This window comes from Stylophora pistillata, chromosome 9 (genome assembly GCF_964205215.1).
Source record: "Stylophora pistillata chromosome 9, jaStyPist1.2, whole genome shotgun sequence".
NCBI classification, from domain to species: domain Eukaryota; kingdom Metazoa; phylum Cnidaria; class Anthozoa; order Scleractinia; family Pocilloporidae; genus Stylophora; species Stylophora pistillata.
The window spans coordinates 5,927,701-5,937,934 of record NC_142527.1 but is presented as its reverse complement, the minus strand read 5'-3'; the positions used below and the strand labels follow the sequence as shown (position 1 = coordinate 5,937,934).

General features: G+C 38.0%; 1 long non-coding RNA gene across 1 annotated transcript; it reads left to right on the top strand.

The window, feature by feature from the left end:
• Positions 1–835: 835 nt before the first annotated feature.
• LOC148722927 (uncharacterized) lies at positions 836–10,127 on the top strand. The gene is made up of 5 exons (XR_015991775.1): positions 836–844; positions 1,111–1,174; positions 1,317–1,379; positions 8,893–8,955; positions 9,598–10,127. It is a non-coding gene; the product is annotated as an uncharacterized LOC148722927 (long non-coding RNA).
• The last annotated feature ends 107 nt before the right edge of the window (positions 10,128–10,234 follow it).

Here is a 10,234-nt window from a genome sequence, read left to right as displayed (position 1 = left end):
TCTTGTGAAAATGTTTGGGTTGGCGTTCTAACAATATGTTTACTCTGCCAAGGTCAGTTGTCCCGTAAGCCCAAACATGCCTACTGATAGTATATTAAGAGTATATGTAAGAGTAAGCGCATTTTCGCTTCAAATAAAAATCATACGTTTTTCGCTTCTAACAGCACATCAAAACTGTTTTGAATAAAGCTTTCGCCCCGAAATATTTTTCGGTTATTTGCTTCTTATTGACATAGCAGACACGTACAAACACGTCACTCGGACAAGAGTCAACTGTTTATCATACGTGTTATTTTCATTTTAGTCTCCCAAGATGACTGTTAATGCATCACTTCAAAGTGTCTTACTCTCATAAATACATCACCTTCCCGTCATATTCACCACTTCGTAATCAACGATTTCTCCTAGTCATGCAAGTGATTATAGCAAACCGGTCAACCGCAAAGCGGACATCCGGTTGTTAATAGCCATGGGAATCCTCACAGCTGTTACATTATAAGCTGAGATATTTGTGGTAAGGAAATCTGTATTCACCCCCCGCCCCGTCCGCTCTTTACAGACAGACCCTAAGTACTTGGCACAGAGCCTAGGGTATTACCTAACCAGTCATTTAAAATGACTGCTTAACCCGAGTGATAAGGACATCAAAGAAGAGAAAACAGAAAACATCATCAGTTATCACGTACATTTCGTTGACTTTGCTGGAATTCATAGTCATGGAATCAAAGGCATGAAAAATCAGATGGGAAATCGTTATATTTTTGTAAACAGTAATTGAGTCTTGCGAAATGTTGACAATTAGATTGAAGAGAATTTAATTTTATTACTTAGCAACATGCGTAGAGTATGTGATTATCCATTTATATATAACGTCATGAAATTCAAATTTCAACTCCCCTGGGCATGAGGAAACGTTTCGTGTCGACAGAGGTCAGTAATCAGATACTTATACGCAATTATCCGCATGATTAAAGACCACAATACCAAAGAGTTGTTGAAGGGTCTTATAGAACGTAAATCACCTCTCATTTTGTCAGTCGTTGATTAAGTACTCCAAATATGCGTCCTTTCCTCCTCTTCTTAATAAAACTTTTTCAAGTTTTGATTCAGGTGATTCAATGGTTTCTCTCGTGCGTAACAGAGGCTACAGAAGATCAGGATAATCAGCTACAAGGTAACTTACGCTGACGATCTGGGACGTTTGTTTTGTTTTAATTCATATAATTTCCCCGAAACTTTGGGAAACTTTGCTCCATTGCATGAAAAACTCCTTAGCGTATGCCGAATTTGGCTGACTCATACTTTTCACTCTGTAGAGAGATTCCCAGTGCAGTGCACAGAGCCAAACGATCCCTTGTCCATCGGAGGATTTTTGGAAGGTAAGTAATTTTCTTTCTGTGGTCACTCTTGCGATCTGGAGGCATTATATAAGACAGAGCGTCTGGGAGGAAGTCAGACAAGTTGAGAGCGAAACTTATTGTACTCCTCTCTCTCGAAATGAATCATCAAGTAAAAATTTAGGCTCTGAGCATTGGTGGCTATTTTATATAAGAAAAAACTTAATAAATATTTAAATAGAACTATCAATCAATTTTATTTTGGAAGCTTGACGTGTTAAAGTCAGAAGTTCGTTGAAAGAATTCCTCTAAAGCAGAATGCGGGAGCATCACTAAAAATGGACTTTACGACTGCATGTAAATATAAATATGCGATGATGCGTTAGGAGTATATTCATGACTCAGGCTTGTTCCACAAAAGAAAGATGATCCAAAAACATGTTGACTAATTGACACTGAACCACCAATAATTAAATAGCACCAAATAATCATGTCAACAGTAATGATAGCGATAATGTAAAGGATAATACTGCCAATAATGATGATGACAGCGGTAATAGTAATGTGAAGGTGTAGTCTGATCGTCCGGGTGAGTGTAGTCCTGAGAAGGACTGTTGTCGGTGGCAGTGACTGACGTTTCGACAACCTGTGCGGAAGTCATCATCAGAGTCAAGTGAGTGATTGTTGTCAGTAGAATCTGACTCTGATGATGACTTCCGCACAGGTTGTCGAAACGTCAGTCACTGCCACCGACAACAGTCCTTCTCAGGACTACACTCACCCGGACGATCAGACTACACCTTCACATGTTACCCCCGGGTTCAAACCATTTACGGTAATAGTAATGATAACTTATAGCGGTTAGCTTTATAGTGATTATAACTTATAATGGTTAGCTTTATAGTGATGATAACTTATAGCGGTTAGCTCTTTTTTTATCGGTCTATTCTCTAGGCTCCAATAATGATTAAACTAGACTTCTTTTATCAAGTTTAACTTTAGTTTTGCCAGTTTATTACAAATCATTAATTTTTTTTTATTGCAATTTCATTTTTGTGAGACTTTTGTTTCATGCAAAAAGATATTCCATGGTCCATGTTCGAGGAAAGAGTCACTGCTAAACTCAAGGTATCGTATTTCGGACCTCGCTAGATTGGTACTTGAAGCTTTTGAATGTTTACTCTGTACTTCGGACCTTCCTCACTTCGAAAATCTAGCGGCTCTTTTGAGCATTTTTCGCTGATTAAAATGATTAAATGTTCTCTTTTTGGATAACTAAGTTTTTCTCCAAAGTTTCCAAACCAACAGCGAGGAATACATATTTCGGGTGAAACTCGGCAGACTTCGTGGTGGGCATTCGTATTCTATTGTTACACTCGAGCTCACTCACTCAACAGGACAAAATTACGGCTTCGTCTTTCACTCAACAGGACAAAATTATGGCCTCGCCGCTCACTCAACAGGACAAAATTATGGCATTACCACTCACTCAACAGGACAAAATGATGGCATTATCACTCACTCAACAGGACAAAACTATGACTTTACCACTCACTCAACAGGACAAAATGATAGCCTCGCCACCCACTCAACAAGACAAAATGATGGCCTCACCACTCACTCAACAGGACAGAATTATGGCTTCGCCTTCTTGGGAAGCAGTAGCCCTAAAAACGGCAAATTTGAACGGAACCTCGCTAGTTAGAGAAGAATAGGCCAGTTGACCCACAAGGCTTCATAAAACGTACTTTTCGGAGTTATAGACCGAGGTACTAACTTCCAAATCAAAACGCGGCTTTTTGAAGATTAAAGATGTGTCTGCAATTTGCACACAAGATGAAGGCCATTTACGAAGTACAAGGATCAGCCTTGTGTACTTGAAAATGCACTAAATTCGGTCATTTTTTGTTTGAAAGTCATTTCCAATATCGATTTTCGTAAAACCTTTACTACCCACCAAAAATCAACGTACACCAAATGGCAGATTAATCTTCCCTATGTAACAGAATCCGTTTCAATTTTGAAAATTGGTAAACAGGAGCCATTATCCTTTTCATGTAGTTTGAAAATTTTCAGTCGAAGATGCCTTCAAAACTAGCGCCGAACGAGCTTTTTTGATGTTGAACCAAAGTGGTGGTAGAAGAAGTAGAGGTAAACTTTATTTCAAAGCGGATTTAAGTGTGTAACCATTAATACCCACGAAAGAAAAGGATAGAACAGAACGTCTTACATGACGTTTTGTTGTGTAGTATCGAATAATAATTGTAATTTTTAGGAGTTGTGCCGTACTTTGACGAGCCCGTAGGCCGAGTCAAAATACAATTAACGGGTAAAATACTCAGCGATAAGACACAACAAAACGTTTAATAAGTTACTTATTATCCAACACGCCAAATTGTTATTTCAGTGCGGGCGAATTTTTCGGATATTTATTTACGGGGAGTGCGTGACAAAAGTGTGCGGAGTTAGTGTAGATTTGTAGATGTAGATTTATTTATACTCGAAATTTATGGAGCTTGTCAGGTACCTAGTTTAAATAGCTAATGAATCGAGTAGAAAATAAATGAAAAATAATTCTAAAAAGTTACAACAAAAGTTCAGAGATAATAAGTAAAATATAAGGTTAACTAATTAATTAATTAATCAACCAATTTAATAACATTATAAATACACTAATATAACTATATACATGCTACGGAAAAGATAGGGTACTAAAACTACATACAGAGTAAAAATGATATTAAGTCTAAGAGCAACAAAGGGTACAGTTACATACGTCAAAAGCAATTTTCCTGATACGTGTTACAAACTCTTTTAGTGTTCGTGAAGTTCTTAAGTCATTATTTAAAGAGTTCCAGATTTTTGGACCAAAGTACCTGAAAGTATTTAGCCCATGCTTAGTAGTGTTGACTCTGGGTTGTACAAGAATCAGTTCGCCACGTAGGTTGTGCGAGTTGTTTCTAAGCGTCAGCAGAGTACGAAGTGGATTTGATGTTGTCCCGTCAATAACTTTATAAAATAGAATGCACATGTCCTGGACTCTTCTGTTGTGCAATGTGGGCATATTTACTGTTTCAAGTAGAGTACTAGAGGTACTAGTGCTGTTGTTAAGGACTGATCTTAAAGCACGCTCGTTGAGTTTTTCAAGTTTAGCCAATGTTGTTTTTCCACAGTGCATCCACACTGTGGAACAATAGCTAAAGTGAGGAAGAATGTAAGCCTTATATAGTGTAAGCTTGGTTTGAAAGCTAAGAAGTTTTCTAAACCGGCATATGATTGCAATTTGCTTGCTAATCTTCTTGCATAGTGAAGCTACGTGATTGTTGAAATTCAGCCGGTCATCTATAAGGACGCCCAGGAGTTTGCAGGTGGTAGAGGGTTGTATAGATGTTCCATCAATCATGAAGCTGGTTTTGTCTTTCTTTGCTTGGTTACGTTGGAGGTTTGATTTTGTGAAGACCAAGGATTCACATTTCTTAGCATTTAGAAGTAGGCCGTTGTCCTTGATCCAGCTTGAAACCACAGCTAGTTCAGAATTTAGGATCTCCTGTACAATTCTCGCGTTTGCGTTACTACAGTAAAGTTGTTTGTCGTCTGCATATGCGGATAGTTTGGCTTTTTTAATGTTGTAGAACAAGTCGTTTATAAAAATGTTGAATAGCTGCGGGCCTAATACAGACCCTTGTGGAACACCTGACCTTATCTTTTCGGTGCGTGAACGAATGACATTTAACCTAACACATTGTGTTCTGTTTTTCAGATAGTTTGCCAGTAGCTCTAGCCTTTCTAGGCTGACACCGTACACTGCAAGCTTTTCAAGTAGTAGATTGTGAGGGAGACGATCAAAGGCTTTGCCGAGGTCAATTAGTGTCGTTCCAACAGTGTTGTTTGAATCTAGTTCAGTTTTCCAGTCTTCAGTCAGTCTCAGCAAGGTAGTACAGCTGCTGTGGTTCTTTCGGTAGGCAGTTAGGGTGGCTGGGAAGATAGTTTCAAAGTAAGAGGTTAACTGAGGACATAAGCTTTTTTCAAACACTTTGCTAATTGCAGGCAGAATAGTAATTGGTCGATAGTTTGTTTTGTCCATTGCATCACCATTTTTGAAGGACGGTAAAACCTCCCCGTGTTTCCAGGTGCTGGATGTCTCCTTTCTGATTATCAGTTGGTTGATCAGAGAACAGATCAGGTGGCTGAGACTGGGATAACCTCTTTCAAAGCCCTAGGAGGTATTAAATCACACCCGGTAGCTTTTCTGATGTTAAGTGACTTTAACAAGTCTGCTATCGTGGATTCGGTTACTGAGGTGAAGTTAAAGACAGCAGTAGAAGAAACGTTGTTCACGATGGTGGAAATACTGGGGTGATTTTTCGGATCAGGCGAGGCCAGTGCGCTTATGCTGAGAAAATGATCATTAAGGATATCTGCAATCTAATTTTGGTCTTGGATGATGATGTTTTCGCTTTCCACTAACTGAATAGACTCAGACATCTGACTTTTCCTGGAGAACAAGAATGGTTTAAGCACGCTCCAAAATTCCGAATGATTTCCGGTAGATGCACTGCATTGCTTGGCAAAGTATTTCTTAATGGCCCTTCTTCTCAGGTTTACGACACGATTTCTTTGTTGACGATATTTTCCCAATCGCTTGGTTCCTTGGTAGTGTAATATGTTCGTCTAAATTTATTCCTACATCGAATAGCGGCCATCACTTCAGAATTAAAGTAGGGTGGCTTAGGTTTAACTGATTTCCTCTGTACTAGGGGAGCATGATCGTCAAGTACGTCTGTTAGGAGTTTTTCCCATATCCATTATACATCATCGATGTCTTCCAAGGTGTTTGCAACATGGAAAGGTATAAAGGCAAGGTCTTCGTTGTATCTTTCCGCATCGAAATTCTTGAAGTTCCTTCTGATAGTAATCTTAGGGGCCCGTTTGGGATACGCGGCTCTTGTTATTGCGTACACCAAATGATGATCGCTTATATCTGGATTAAAGGCACCCGCACGTAAGAATTCACTCTTTTTGATGTCAAAATCACATCAATTAGAGTTTCGGAGTTGGCTGTAATTCTGGTTGGTGTGTCAATCAGACATTTCAAATTGTAAACATCGCACAGGTTTAGTAGATGACTTCCTAATTTTGGCTCTTTGTCGGGTACTAGGATGTTACAGTTCAAGTCTCCAAGTAGTGTGTAATCATCGGAGAGCCTGTTGATCGATTCCAGTAGTCGTTCCAGTTCGAGTGTCCAAATTTCTTTGGTTATTTTTGGCGGTCTGTAAAGACCGCACAGGACAAATCTTGGCGAGTTCTTTCGGGTTCTGACCTCAATAGTAATTGATTCTAGACCAACTGTTTTGACGTTTTCAACGCGTTTTGTTAAAAGGTCGGATCTTGCATAAATTATAAGACCGCCACCGAAGTTTGTTCTATCCTTTCGATATAGTTTGTAGCCCTTCACGTAAAACTGGCTGTCTGGATGGGTGTCATCGATTTTTGTAAAGTAAGTGTAAAGTAAGTGTAAAGTATTTAAGCAACCAAGCAACCCAGACACCTGTTCATGCCCTAATAATTGGGCGCATTGACTATTGTAATAGTATTTTGTATGGGTATGATGCACGATCCTCGCAGTAGATAGCGCTATTTATGCAATAGCGAAAATCAGACCTTTTTTTTTTTTTTTTTTTTTTTTTTCCAGGTCTGATTTTCGCTATTGCATAAATAGCGCTATCTACTGCGAGGATCGTGCATCATACGTATCTAATACCGCAGTTCAAAATATAAGAACTTCTTATATTCATTGTATCTTATTTTGTATGGGTTACCAACTAAACAAATAGAAAAGTTACAACGGCTCCAGAATTCCGCAGCAAGGATTCCAAGGTTTTATCACATTTCACCAATTTTACGTACCCTTGATTGGCTTCCAGTAGAATTTAGGATTCAATTTAAGATTATTACAATTACTTTTAAGGCGATTTATGGACAAGCTCCAGTATATCTACAAGAACTCGTTAGCCAAAAGGAAGAAAAGGGATACAATTTCAAATCGTGTCCAATGGGGATCATGCTTCCAACGCCAAGAACTTTAACTAAAAAGACATCGGGAGACCGTGCTCTTTTTAGCTGCGGCACCTAAATTGTGGAATGGGTTACCATCACAAATACGAAATGAGCACAATTTTAATAGCTTCAAAGGATTAGCTAAAGACCCATCTTTTTAGATTAGCTTTTTATTAGGACTATTTTTTATACTATGTTTCTATTATATTTTTAAAGATTCATTACTTTTTGTGATATTTTTATTTATTCTGGATAACTTATTTCTGTCGATAATTTAATTTCATGTAAAGCGCATTTGATAATATATTTCATGTATTTTGCACGATATAAATATTAAATTTAAAGTTTTTTTTTTAAGTGTAGTTGGATAATAAGATATATTTGTTATCCAGCTAGAGTACAAATAACGCCCAAGACGAGTACAAATGTCACGCGGTATTTCTACTCCAGAAAACCGGTTAAACAGGCATCGCGCAAGCCAAGAATTGGATTGAAGTTACCAAAACAATGGCGGACGATCTAAATTATTTTTGTGACGACGAAGAATCGGAATGGCTGGCGAATATTGATCCAAGCTTATTAGATAAATCGAACAAAGAAAAGCAGTTAGACAACTATGAAATTTCATCATTTATTGAAGAAAATTTCATTAATTCCGTTCGGCTTCGCATACTTCTGTCCTGCACTCCCCGTAAATGAATATCTGCGGAATTCGCCCTCACTGAAATAATAATTTGGCGTGTTGGATAATACATATTAGACGTTTTGGTGTGTCGTATCGCTGAGTATTTTTACTCGTTATTTGCATTTTGGCCCACCCTACGGGCTCGTCAATATACGGCACAACTCATAAAAATACTCATTATCACTCGATAATACACAACAAAACGTCTAGTAAGATGTATCTCCAAGAGGAAAGATGAAATCCATCAGAAAACTGATGATTACAACTTGAGATAATTGTGACTCATTTATCAACCGATTTGTTGCGTCAAGACAGTGATTTTTTTTTTATGTTAAGTGATACGCATAGTTTATTCCGCGTGGTTTTCAGTGGACGTTCGTTGAACCGGCAATGAATGGACACTCCAACTAAATGGAGTAAACGTTTGAATATGAAATTAGCAGAATAAAAGCAGAATAATATACACTGCCTAACAGTGCACTTACCCCCTCCTTTAGAGTTATAATCAGTAATCTGGGATATACTAAACCAAGATATTTTTGAATAAAGGCTGATAGTTTCGAAAGAAACTGTTTGGGGCTGCGTCGGTGGGAGTAACGAAATAATTTGGATATATCAACAAAGTTGAAATGGTAAATTGGCCACCGTAATGATTACAAAAGCTGACGTTTCGAGCGTTAGCCCTTCGTCGGAGCGAAGGGCTTCGCTCCGACGAAGGGCTAACGCTCGAAACGTCAGCTTTTGTAATCATTACGGTGGCCAATTTACCATTTCAACTTTGTTGATATATCCAAGATATTTTTGTCTCTGCAGACAGGTTCCCCGTTCTTTGCACAGAACAAAACAATCCTCTGTACGTATACGGATTTATGAGAGGTATGTTTTTCTCTTGATGATCATTTATTTTTGACATCACTAATCTATCGAAACGTTTCTCTTCATTTTTATCAGTCAGTTAGTTTGCCCCATTAATCTGTTTATTCGAAGTTTCTCCGGTAATTTCTTTTTCGACGGCCTTAGTATGAGCCGAAGCAGAACGAGCTGCGCCTATTAATGTCAATTCCTTGGTATTAGTGACGTGGAGTACTATCATCGCTATTCCTTTATCAAGTTAACTGCATGGATTCGTTTGTTTGATTTTCTTTTCAACGTGCAGACAATTAAGAGCAACTTAACTTTGACAAGTTGTCGATGGATGAATCTTTCGTCTTTCAGCCATGAGTTATGTATAAAAAGAAAACAAAACAAAACAAAACTGCAGAGGAAATCACAATCATGTGGTACCGAAACAAAAAGAAACAATCAAAACTTTAAACAAAAGTGTAGTTCCATTGCAATCTAAAAGCAAATGTCCGAAGATGTAAAATCGAAAGTATAGACGAATGCATCATAGTTAAAACTAAACACTTGGGCAACATAGCAATGTCGCTGCAGGAATTAGCGAAAAGTGCCATATTAAGGAATAGTATGCCTTTACTCGGGCCTCTTCTTTTCATGATTCATAAATTTGCCTTTCAGATAAATTCCCTGTCCGCTGTACAGATCACGATTCTAGTGACGACGAGCTTATGTGATCGGCACGGCCGAAGAGAGCAGCTGGGAGGAACGATTTTTCCGTCCCTTGGTTGACACACCACTTCTCTAATAACATAGACTACGCGGATACTTTGAGTAGATCTTCATTTACAATGTTTCAGTTGCCTGAGAGGTCATTTTTTATGTAGCGTTTTCTTCTCCCACCAGTCTACTTTTCACAAAATTGAGTCAATTGCTGCAAAATTAAGTTAAATCTAGGGAGATGTATGGCTAGAAGAAGATAAAAAGGAGAAAGAGTAGCCCAGGAACGGCTGCAAACACTGCACTAGTTAAGAATGCCTCCTTGGTAGGATTTCAATGCACTGTATACAATGTAAGTTTTCTTAGGAAGTGACTTTTTTGTGTAACTTATGTCGCAGCTAATGATCACATAAGCAAAATCTCTTCTACAATTGTAACGTAAAAGTTTTCTTTGCGTTAAGAAAAGTAAAGTATATGTATACATCTCGTGATACTTTGTGCTGTAACTTAGTAAGTGTTTTAAATTTGCATTTTCATTTACTCATATATATATATATATATATAATTCTAATATATAATTCTATATATAATTCTACAT